This window comes from Camelus bactrianus, chromosome 30 (assembly GCF_048773025.1).
Source record: "Camelus bactrianus isolate YW-2024 breed Bactrian camel chromosome 30, ASM4877302v1, whole genome shotgun sequence".
Taxonomy (NCBI): Eukaryota; Metazoa; Chordata; class Mammalia; order Artiodactyla; family Camelidae; genus Camelus; species Camelus bactrianus.
Window position 1 is genome coordinate 19,081,405 of NC_133568.1, and position 12,311 is coordinate 19,093,715.

Below are 12,311 nucleotides of genomic sequence, written 5' to 3' on the forward strand. Positions count from 1 at the left end.
AAAATACTGTAAGTAAAAAATGTGAGGGAAAAAAAGGTAAATTTTACTGTTAGATAAAGAATACTTAACCAGAACATCTAGTCCCAAAAAAGCAGATAAAAATAATAAATAAATAACTTGACAAGAATTAAAAAGATAATAACTCAACAAGGTAATCACCTGTGATGGGCTGAACTGCGTCTCCTCAGCCCAATTCACATCTAGAAGACCTAACCCCTAGTACCTAGTGTTGCTGTATCTGGAGATAAGATCTTTAAAGAGGTAAAGCTAACTGAAGTCACTCAGGTGGGTCCCAATCCAACATGACTGGTGTCCTTATAAGGACACAGACAACACAGAGAAAAGACCACATGAAGACAGCAGTGGAAGATACCCATCTATAAGGCCAAGGGAAGAGGCCTCAGAAGAAATCAACCCTACCGACACCTTGATCTCAGGTTTCTAATCTCAAGAAGTATGAGGAAATAAATGCCTATTGTTTAAGTCACTCAGTCTCTGGCACGTTGTTATGACAATACTGGCGAACTAAAACATCACCTCTCTGAAGAAAGATCACAAAGCAGAAATGCAAAACTCAGGTAAAAGATGGTGAGACAACAGAAGAAATTAAAATGTGAGCTGGTAGAACTCAGAACTCAGTAAAAGGGAGGGGAAAAGGCATCAATGGAATAACCAAAAATCACTGAACAAATAGACCCCCTGGACAACACTGTTAGGGACACAAAGGACAGAAATAATACAGTGAAAAAATGCAGATGAAATAAGGGAAAAGTTTAAAAGGGTTTGAGGGAAAATGATTATGAAAATTAGCCAAAGCAAATCCAAAATATGCATAATTGGAGATGTTAAAGAATAATACTGAAACAATTCAACAGAATAACTGTTTAAGTCCCCACTTCAGGAAGAGTTGCCTGAACCTCCATACCGAAGGGCCCATCGTGCACCTGTCAGTGCGCTTCACAACAAGATACATCCTGGTTAAGGCACTGGAGTATGAAGATAAAGACAGGAACTTCAGGCAGCCAGGCAAAACGATTAAGTTATTTACAAAGGGGATAGTCACAAAGTGGTGGTCTCGAACTTTTCAACAGAAACATACAACATCAGAAGTGGGGCAACGTGAAAAGACAGTCAAGAAAAGAAAGTGTAAGTCAAGGACTGAGTAAGTACACACTCGTGGAAGCTCCAGATGCAAAGACACAGACAAACGCTTGAACATGTAAGTGTGCAAGGAGCATGATGCTCATAGTTTCTTTTTGAGCACTACGCTGGAAAACCAGCTTTAACCAACCAAGAAATACCTAGGGAAGAAAAAGTTAAAAGAACTGGCAATGGGAATTTAACATATTTAACTGTAAAACTAAGAATAAAACACATGTGAAGATTAAGGTAAAAAAGGAAACTGAAAATATCGTATCTCCCCACAATGCAGGAATCATACAACTATTTGGAGAAGAAAGAGGTTAAAAGATAGGATATACAGGAAGATTATTATTTCACCTATATAGTTAACAGTCAAAGGATTTCATCTGATAGTATCATTAAAATGATAAAACATAAGCATAAGTCAGCAATACAAATGTAAACACTAAGAAGATACTAATTATTACAACTGAATTGTGAAAAAGAGAGAAAGAAAATGGAAAAGGAAACATGACTGTTCAGTGTAGAAATAAATAAAATAAAAATTAAAATAAAGATCAAATACAATTTATGTGTCAAATCAGTAAATATAAATACGTGTAATTCACTTACTAAAAAGAAGTAAAGAACTTCTTAACACTAGATCACAAAGGAACACCCAACTCTTGATTTTCATAAAAAATAAGTTAAAACAAAATGAGACAGAAAGATTGAAAACAAAACAGCTGGTAAAAGTATACTAGGAGAGACATTCCACTGAGTCAGAGTAAAGAGGTCAGCAAATCATCTTCACAAAAATAAAGTGCAAAACTGGTCAAAACTGTCCAAAACAACTCTTCCAGCTCTGGAAATAGACCTAAGGCAGATAACACACTGTAAAGCACTTAATCTTGAAGAACCACTAGAGCTTCAGATAAGAACAGACCAAGGTCTACAACCTTGTTGCCTGGAGTTGGCCACATACCTCACCCTCAACTCAGTGGACAGCAGTGGCAGTCTTACCAGAGAAGGGGTTGCTGGAAAACAAGCCACCCCAAGGGAGCAGTCTTTATTTGGATTGGGGATGAGGGGGAAGGGGTGTCACATGGCTTTCTCCCTAAAAGTGATGGTCTCAGTAGGAAGCAATAGGGAAAAACTACCCCTTTTCTAGCCTTAGGTTGTGGTCACAGATGGGGTGCGTGCGGAAAATGAGGGAGCATCTTAAGGGCCCTGAAAGCTCTCCACACAGCCCTGGATGGCAAGGCACATGCATGTGGTGGGGAAAGCCAGGCGAGCCCAGTGGAAAAACAAAACACCAAAACTTTCTGCCGCTTTCTTGCTGCCCCACTCCCCAGGCTGCTCCTCTCTCTCCCTTGAGCATTGCCACTTCTGTAATTGTGTTCCTCTTTCCTTCAGCAACAAGCGTCATCCACTTCCCCAGGGGCTGCCTTCAGTTCTCACTTCACTTTTGCTTCCCTCATTCTTCTTCCTTTCAAAGCACTCGTAGTCTTGGCTACACAGGATTGTCTGCAGGAAGTTCCCCACCCAGACTGTCCTAGTTTTGAGGATGGAATCCAGGTATAAATGTGCCAATTGAATTATGAGCAGAGAAGTAAGAGAAAATGGCCTTAGCCTAGAGGAACAGAAAACAGATCCAGAAATTCTGCAAGGATGGTCTTTGTACAGATTTAAGAGCTGGATTTATATGAACCCCAAAGTTATTTCCTAAATAGTTCTACAGATCATAACAAGTGCTCTAAAAATGAAGTAGCTGGTTTTTTCGCAGTAGAGCTGTAACTTCACAATATGGCTCTGGCTTCAGTGATTTATGTATTTAACCTGGAGCCTCAATAAATATTTTCTGGGTGGTGAATGAATGGGTGAACGCTTGCAGTTTTGACCAGGCAGATTACAGCAGTTGTCCTTTCATGGCAGTTGAAAGAGATAACAATGTCGTTTTGAATCATTCTGAGACTACATCACTGAAATTATCAAAAGGGGAAGGCTCCAACATGATGTGTCAAAGGATTCCATCGAAGAATTGGATCCACGGGCATTACGCACTTTATTGAGGACTTCTGCGTCAGCTCTGGGTGTGGCTGAGGCTTAAAAATCAGAAAAGTGGAGGTGGGGGTTGTTCTAGTCCTCCTCCAGCCTCCCACTACAATTCACACGGACAGCTTCCTCCTGGCCCTTCAAATAAATGTGGGCCGCCTTATTCCTGAGCCTGCTGGGCTTGCCACTTTCCTCCTTTTCTCAGTTTTCTCTCCTCTGAAGCCTAGTTTACTTGTTTCAGTGTAAAAGTCTGCACATTCTCTACCTTCTGTCTCCTTTGGCTCTTTGCCCCGCTCTAAGTCAGTCAGTCAGTCACCTGTCATCCTAATGGGGTTTTCTTTTCATTATGTATTAACGACATTATTAGTCCAGAGCTATGGGTTCTCGTTTAGGCCTCCGGCAACTAGTCCTTCCCAAGTAAGCCCTGGTGTGATTCCATGCTCAACAGGACTACTGGCAAGCGAGACATCCCCAATTATAGTGAGAGAGTCATAACTGCACAGCACAGGGCCCCAGGTGCTGCACCATTCTGCATGTGAACCTTCTGAGGGAAACACATACAGCTAAGCAAAAAAATAAGAATGGATTATAAAGCCTCACGCGGGCAGTATAAAGTTTGACTTTTTAGGAAAACGTCTGTTGATAAAATACTGTTGACAACAGACCCTGCGTTGGAAAACTTCAGTCTGCCAAAGATCTCTTTTTTTTTTCTAGTTAACATCCATCACCATACATAGTTATAAAATGCTTTTTTTCTTGCAATCAGGACTTTTAAGATCTACTCTCCTAGCAACATTCAAATATGCAATACAGAATTATTACCTGTGGTCGTCATGTTGTACATCACATCCCCAATGAATGGAAGTTTGTACCTTTTAACCCCCTTCACCATTGCACCCCAGGAAGATACAGCTGTGTAGTTCTCCAGTGTTAATAGAACATCCTATACTTAGACTTACGCAGAGTGGCAGGTTGTACAGTGGGCAAGCATGCATGCTCTAGACCCACAACTTGTGTTGGAATCCTAGTTCTGCCACTTACCTGGTGAAGTTACTTAATTCTCTGTGCCTCAGTTTGTCCAGCCATAAAATTGAGATAATAATAGCACCTACTTACAAGTGTTTCTGTGCCATGTAAATGAACTATACATGGACAGCAGTCAGCATTCAAAAGGTACAGGAATCTGATTTCGTTTAGCAAACGTTTATTAAGTACATACTACAGAGCAGGCCCTATGTGTTAGGAAGTGGAAATATGATAATAAACAAGACACAATGTCTGTTCTCCAAAATCTAGTTGGCTAATGGCTCCACAGGAGACCACTCCCACGGATTCAAATTTCTAAATAACTGGCAATGTCACAAACTCTACGACTATTCTTTAGGGCACTCCGACTGTGAAAAGGATGCGCTGAGGTAATTTTCACAGAAAAATCTCAAAAGCAATGGGAAAATTGCAATTATTATTTAGGGCCATCAATGAACTACATAATATTTCATTTAGAACAAAATGGTTTTCACCTGAGTCACCTGGAGAGATTTCTAAGTCCCTGCTTCCTGAGGCACCTATGAACCAAGCTCGGTGACTGAAATGTTCCATCTCTGCTGTCAAGCTCTCATTGCACCTAAACTTGTAAGCAACAGACTATGATTGATATGTCAACCCCAAATCTGTGCAGTTATTAAAAAAACAGAGGTAAAATTTTACATTTTCTCAATGCGAGAAAGCTCTAGATTCAGACACAGATCTCTGACTAACATAGTTACGGAAAGAAAGTTGCTAAGTTAAATTAGAGAGGATGACATGACTGACACCTTTGAATCCAGTACTTCCCTCCTTGAAATGATAAAATTGTAATTATAAAAATGAAAATGACTCAAATCCACTTAGCTTTGGGGATTGGTTTACAGATTACTTCATAACAGGCATACCAAATGATTACAGCAACTGAAGCTGCAGCAAGGTAATATTAAATAGTCCTCCCACCTGAAATTGCCAAAGAAGCTGTAAGAAATACTGACCCTTTTCCATCTCTTTCAAGTGTAATAATGTTCAAATTTGCTAAATTGGCCACAAACGTTAGTATCGGAGAACCAGGTTAAAAGGAACACAAAGTTTTGTTCCTCAGCTCTTTCTCTCTGCCTGTGGAACAAATAAATTTGATATATGAAATGTTAAAATGCCGCTTTCATGGGAACCCACCTGTAAAAGCACAACCCTTCTACAGGACCAAGTCAGTAGGATGCTGTGACTATGTGATGCTGCCAGTTCCAACCAGCTTAAGAATTCCCTATGGAAATTCAGACAGCAGGAGAAATAGTCTACAGCCTAAAGGGAGAGTGTGGTGCCCTTGGGAGCAGAAAAGAAGGTGCACCTATGTCTCCAAGACAAAGGATGGGAATCAAGAGAAACACTCAAGGAGAAGGAGGATGAAGGAGGGAAACTGGCCTTTCACTCCCCACCTAAACACACGGGGAACTGCGGAAGCCGGCTAGCCCTCCAGCTCTGTCACCAGAGCAGAACGCAGTATCAGGGTTCCTGAGCAAACACGCCATGGACCCTCTGGAATCTGTGCATATTTGAACATAGAGACACAGGGTCCCCTTGTCTGGGGAATTTTGAAGGGAAGTAACAACCTGTCACAACAAAACAGAAGCTGCATGCCCGACATGCCAGTGTGCTGTGTACAGTACATTACTACTTGCATTTTCATGGGTGGAAAGCTATTAAACAGAATAGAAAAACAATGAATTTCTAATGAGAATTAAGTAGTAGGCTTCACGTAGTGGGTCCAAATTCCCCTGGGGAGCAGCCCAACCCTGATGGGAGGAAGGCACTGGGAGGCCTCATGGCACATTCGAACTACATCACATCTAGGTGTGACCACCACTTGTCCAGCCCTAGCAAGAGAGACCCCACATTTTTGGATACAAAACACTAACAGCACTCAGGCCATTAGTACACAGTGGCAGCAATGTGTATTCTGCATTGAACAAAAATATAGCTCATGAGCCAGAAAGTGTTTTAAGGGAGAGAGGTGCCAGTCTAGACATCACAGGACAAGCTGAATTCACTTTTAATGAGGAGCAGTATTCAGAGGAAAAGGATGGACGTTTTAAGCAGAATAAGCACACTAGAGGGAATTCTGCCACGAGAGGAAAGCAAGAGTTGGGAGTCAGCCTGAAGATGACAAGGCTTTTGTGATGGGTTTCAGGCTAACTCAGAAAATAATGCTGCAGAATGCTAGGACCCAACACTGAGAAAGGGCTTATATCCTGACCCGCCAGCACCTCTTGACTATTTCAATACAGACTGAGGCTGAAGTAGCCATGAGACAATGGCCCTCCATCCAGCCGCAGAGCTTTAAAGGGTACACTTATGAGATCTTATGGATCTCCAAACCTAGGGACCTTCTCTGGGCAACTGTAATTTACATGGAAGCACACTGACCACTCTCACCCCAAGAACGGATCAGAATAAGATATACCCTACGGTACAGTTAACAGGGACAGGAACTGTTCTGAGTAACACTCATATCCTCTCCATAGGAGGGAGGAGTTGAGCTCAGCTATACAAGAGCACAAAATGGAAAACTATCTCAATACAATACTTTGAGCTGGCCTTGTCCCCAGCTGACTTGGAACCCAGAAGTAAGCAAACAGTGGCCAGTTTTAATGATTCTTGTCCACAATAATATCTGGTATATGGGCAAGGGCCAATCTGTTGGGAAGACATGGAAAATACCTCTGTAATTCTTACTGATCTGTTCTGTAATAAAACTAAATTGTCCCGTGACTACATTGCAATATGGTACAAAGCTGGCATCATCAGTGAGATTCAACTGCCTTATGGAAATAAGTTACATACTAATACTCATATTGATGATCAAATGTATGGAAAGATGGAGTTAAAGCCTCTCTGGTATGTACCACTGATGAAAAATGACCGGCCTGAGGAAGAACTGGATTTAGCTAAGCCTCAGCTAACTCCTTTGCTAGTTCTACACAAGTTTATTACAAGTACAAGTAACCAAATTAGTACAAATATATGAAAACATATGTCATGCCTACACAGGATGAATTGGTTTCTTTAAGTCTATCCCTGCCCACACTGGATCCTCCAAATGTTAAGCATATTTATGCTAACCACTATTACTGTATCTGTTACGTAAATGCTATATTAAACGTAGACGCTCAGAAAAATGCAAGCACTTTATGAACAGAGCCTAGGCCAAGGACTAGGGGTGTGGGATTTTTGGGAAAGAGAGAACTCAGCAAGCCTGGGTACGCAAATCTTGCACATTCCCAAGAAAAGCCTACTTCATAATTGGCCCTTGGAACATTCTGCCTGATGAGAATGCTTTTGTCTGCCTGAAACCTTGTTTCAGTACCAGACACCCAGTACCAGTTTGATCAGATAGTTGGTGCTAATAATGTGCTTTATGGTGAGTGTCTGCTTTTGTTCTGGGAGGCTGGAGTCCAAGTAGTTGAGTTCAGTCATGCCTACATACTAAACCCCAACAAAAACTCTGGACACCAAGGCTCAGGTGAGCTTCCCTCATGGGTACACTTTCTAGATGTTATAACACATCACTGCTGGGAGAATTAAGCACATCCATATGGTTCCCCTGGGAGAGGACACCTGGGAGCTTGCACATGGTTTCCTCTGGATTTTGCCCCAGATGCCTTTTCTTTCTGCTTATTTTAATCTGCATCTTTTCCCTGTAATAAACTATAACTGTGAGTGTAAGTGGTTATTTTGATCTCTGTAACTCCTTCTAGTGAAGCATGAGGCTTGAGAGTGATCTGTTCTACCCTATGGAGTAACCAGGGAAGGAAGGCTACACAGAGGAGGTAGAAGGTGAGCTGAGACTTGAAAGATGGGTAGAAACCCTAAGGAAGAATAGATAATTCAAGACAAGAGGGAGGTCGGACATGTAGAAGAAAGTCCTCTACTGCAATTAAGAATCTCCAAAGGGAATAAAAAGAATTTCATTTTATCTAGAAAGTCTTTGGACAGCCTTACGGCTCCCTAGAACTCTCTTTATGGCTACTTTCTAACGCTGGGAACAAATAATACAAAACTGCATTTTTTATTTTCTAAACTATGTCCTATAAGTTTGGAAGCTCATCACAAACAATTCTTCAGTTCATTCATCCTCCCTAAAACAGCACTGAAACTTGTTTCTATTTTGAATGTTGATAAGTTGTGAATTTTGTCTTCCATGGAACCTTGTTCTTTTATTTTTACAGATAAAACCCACAAACACAGGCCTCTGTTGACTGTCACTTTTTTTTGAGAAAATTCACAAATTGTGCCACATGATAGAACATGTACTATAAAAAGTTATTCCACATCAGCTGTCACCAAAAGCATCTGAATTCCTTTTGTTTGGTCAAGGCTTTTTGCCAAGCAGCTAAAAATGTCCTATCATGGACATTTGATTTCCTAATAAAGCTTCTAGTTCATATCTATGTAAAGGTTTTATAAATTATTTGCATTATCACATCCAAATTTGCCTGATGCTCTAATCATACCAAGTTCTGCACCACAAAAAAAAAGTCCTCCTTTGGGTATTTCTTATCACCTCTGCTATTAGTCTTTTCTCTGACTGCCTCCTAGTTTGAAAAAATTATTTCTTGGCTCTCTAGCTCCCAAATCTAATACTTGGAGCTGTCAAAATGAAGATCTTACAGAGATATTTCAGAAGTTTTTTTTTCTCTAAAACATCTGGCTAACTTCCCATAGAAGTTTTTTTTCCTGCATTATATATGGAAAAATATAAAACAGGAGTGAAGGGGGAAAGTAACTCTATAGTAGGTAATCAATAGAAGAGGATTTCTCTTGAGATGGTGCTGAGCTAAACCTATTCCTCTGATTTGCTACCTATTTAATATGTACTTTTCAAGGACCTAACGGTCCTCTTGAGTTTATACAAATAGCAGGACTTGGAGGAACATAAGCCAGCTGGCTGAACAACAGACTGGAAACTCCTGAGCTATTAGTTCTCATTCTGGTATGAGAAATATTATGATCTGGTCCAAGTCCAATAACCTCCTTCTGCTTTTGTGTCCCCAGGTGCGAGACAGTGCCAGGAGAACTACCCTGTCTCACCGGCTTGCTTGAAAGATGATTAACAAGAGAAATTTCAGTGTCCTCCCAGTGTAAAGCCTTAAACCAATGCTAAGTAAAAACACATGAATGATTTTAAAATATCAGGGGGAAAGGGTGCTATGGTAGAGACTATAACAGCCTCTCACATTTTGTGTTCACACTGGCAAGAATGATAACGTGAGCACATAATCTTTGTGAAAGTAACAACAGTCAGCCAAGGGCCCATCCTGAATCGTCAAGCAAAGGAGGACGTCTTGGGCACTTCTGAAGCTGGCACTCCACTGTAATCTATGTCATGTATCTCCATGTCCAAGCCCAGGAGATACACTGAATTTATGGATGAATTAGTTGAAATGGAGTAAATTTTACCTGAGATTTTGTCTAATTGTGTGATTTCTGTTCTTAAGGCACCTGGCACTTGACAGATTCTAATTTTATTATTTTAAAATCATTAGTAAGATTGTGCTAAACTTTAATTTCAATTGCCTTTAATCACTTGGTATAATCTGTCTCAACAAATTTTCTATTTTTAATAATTTTTGACTCTAAGGAATGAGTGAGAAGTAGCTTCTTTGCCCAACATTTATCCAGAGCTTCTTTCATGAGAAAGATAACAAATCTGAAATTAAACAAGCATAAAGAACAACAGAAAACAACAGTCTGCCTCAAAAAAAAAAAACAAAACAAAAAAAAAAACAACCCAAAAAGCCCTATTGAAGATCTGGGGTCAGATAATCTCTGAATAAGTCAAATTCCTCTTTAGTGCCTCCTTCATGGTTTCTGAAACTTACAAGTTCAGAAGGCATTTGATTCTGGGCTGTATCTGTATGGAACATACTGTGAATGGTGCTCCTTTCAGTTGCATGACAGTCCCTGCAGCGATTCCATTCCACTCAACACCCAGTCTCCAAACTGCATCACACAGGGATTCAGCTTTAGTAAAAGATCATGCTAACAATGTGAGTGTAAAAAAAAAAAAAAAACAGAGCAAAATGCCGCTGCACACTTCCAGCTCTCTCTGCAGCCCCTCTTCCTCCAGCAGAGAGGATGTTGTTCATTCATCATTCACAACCCACAGCCGTGATTCCACAAAGTCAATACACACTCCCAACCCAAAAGGGAAAAAAGGGGAAATTGAATTCCCTCTAGTTTGTACACAGACACACACACACATAGTACAAACGTATCTGTTTAAACATGAATATATATAAATAGGAATCCAAATTTAGTAAGAGAAGCAAGAGTCTCAGGCAAAAGTTTAACTATTACATTTCTGTTGAGGTTGGGGTACAGGAAGGATCCTACCAGGAAGAGAAGAGTAGCAAGAGGAAAAAGGGAAGCAGTTAGCAGGAGGCCTGTGAGCTCTTCATCCTGGGAATAACGCATCTGCCAAGAAAAGTCGGATTATACCCAAAAGTACAACTTAGCGCTGTAACATAGAGTCCAATTCATTTTTGACATTTGGCTGGAGACAGCTTTCAAGTTCCACCAGCCCCTCTCCCCGCTTCTGCTCTGTATCTAGGTAACCTGGAAAGCCTGGGTGTTCCCTCTTTGGTGCCAGCAAGAAGTTCAAACATGCAAGCCTCAGCCCACGTCAGGGAACCTTCACCTCAAACCCAGCCCTAACGACAATTAAAGCCAAGCCCATCTCCTTGTCTGGCTCTCTCACCTCATTTTCAGACCTGCTTGCAACCTCCCTTGCTCTCCCCAGAAAGCTTCAGTGTGTGAGCCATAAACCTTTCCACATCCTCTTGGGGCACATGTGGTATCATCAGTTTCAACATCCAAACCAAATTTGGGGTGAACGGAAGAGTACACCTTGTCTCCGTAGGGGACCAGAACAAGCATCATTCAAGCTAAGCGTGGTCGTTATTAGTTGGGTGGACCATTAACTAGGATTCGAGTCATTTCTACTTCCACTACTCAGCTTAGCATGTTTATGTGTCAGGGAAAAACTCCTAACAGATATCATCATCCATGTAAAAGTGGTTGTGATTCTTTTATCAGAAGTGACTCTGGGAATAAGGGCTCTCATTTGTCTATAGGGATGTCACAAGTCCCCCAGTTCAAGCCTCCACTCAGATCTCTAGAGAACACTGGACAGCCCAGCATTTTGATACCAAATCCCTACACTGTAAATAATGCATAAAATGAAAGATGTGGTTAAATAAAATTTAAAACTAGTAAGTATTGTTTCATATCATCCCACATCACAACCTATCATATGGTATTTTCTATACCAATTATTAAATTACTTCCAAAGAATAGATGGGCCTTGAGTAAATACAGATTATTTAAGCTATGGAAAATCAAGGAAAATGGGCGTTTACAAAAATCTCAGTTTTTATCTTAATAAAAGCAGAACAAATTGAAAGAGGCTCAACAGGAGATACTTATGAGACCTACAGTAGTGCTTTCTGGGCCTCCAGCTAAGAGTGTTTTAGAGAGGAGAATAAAAAGGCAGAAAAATTGGAAGGGCTGACCCCAGTACTGTCCCCTGCTGGTGGAGGGTAGAATTGCATGCTACCTGCCTTTTTTGAAAACTGAGGCAATGGTGGTATTGAGTACATAAATCATGATAGTAGCAAATAGCTTCTGGAGTCAGGAGCATCATACAACTTTAGGTACTGAAAATGCCTCCTAGATCTGAACACTGTATAATTAGAAGTTCATTGTGACAATGTCCATCTTTCCTACATCCTACATCAATCTCTTAAGAAGCCATGATAATTCAAGTCATAAGGGAAGTTTGGCTTGTACAACTTCTTTTTATTACATTTTCATTCATCTTCTTGAATATCTGTGCACGTTTGCAACAAGAAGATGCTGTGTATTTGTTAAAGAGAACTAAAAACAGTAAGTACAAGTTTAAGAGCGTCGGTTTAATCTAGTCATGAGAAAGGACTATCTAATTAGAGCTGCTCTATGAGGAAATGAGATTTCTCAACAAAGGACTGAGCCTCCAATACCCGGAAATGCTCAAGTAGAAGCCATCTACCTTGTTGCAGTTTATAAACAGT

General features: G+C 40.6%; 1 long non-coding RNA gene across 2 annotated transcripts in view; it reads right to left on the bottom strand.

Annotated features, from left to right (window-relative positions):
- Positions 1 to 12,311, bottom strand: part of LOC141573285 (uncharacterized) — a 411,281-nt gene that overhangs the window by 364,337 nt on the left and 34,633 nt on the right. The gene's annotated exons all lie outside the window — the stretch shown is intronic.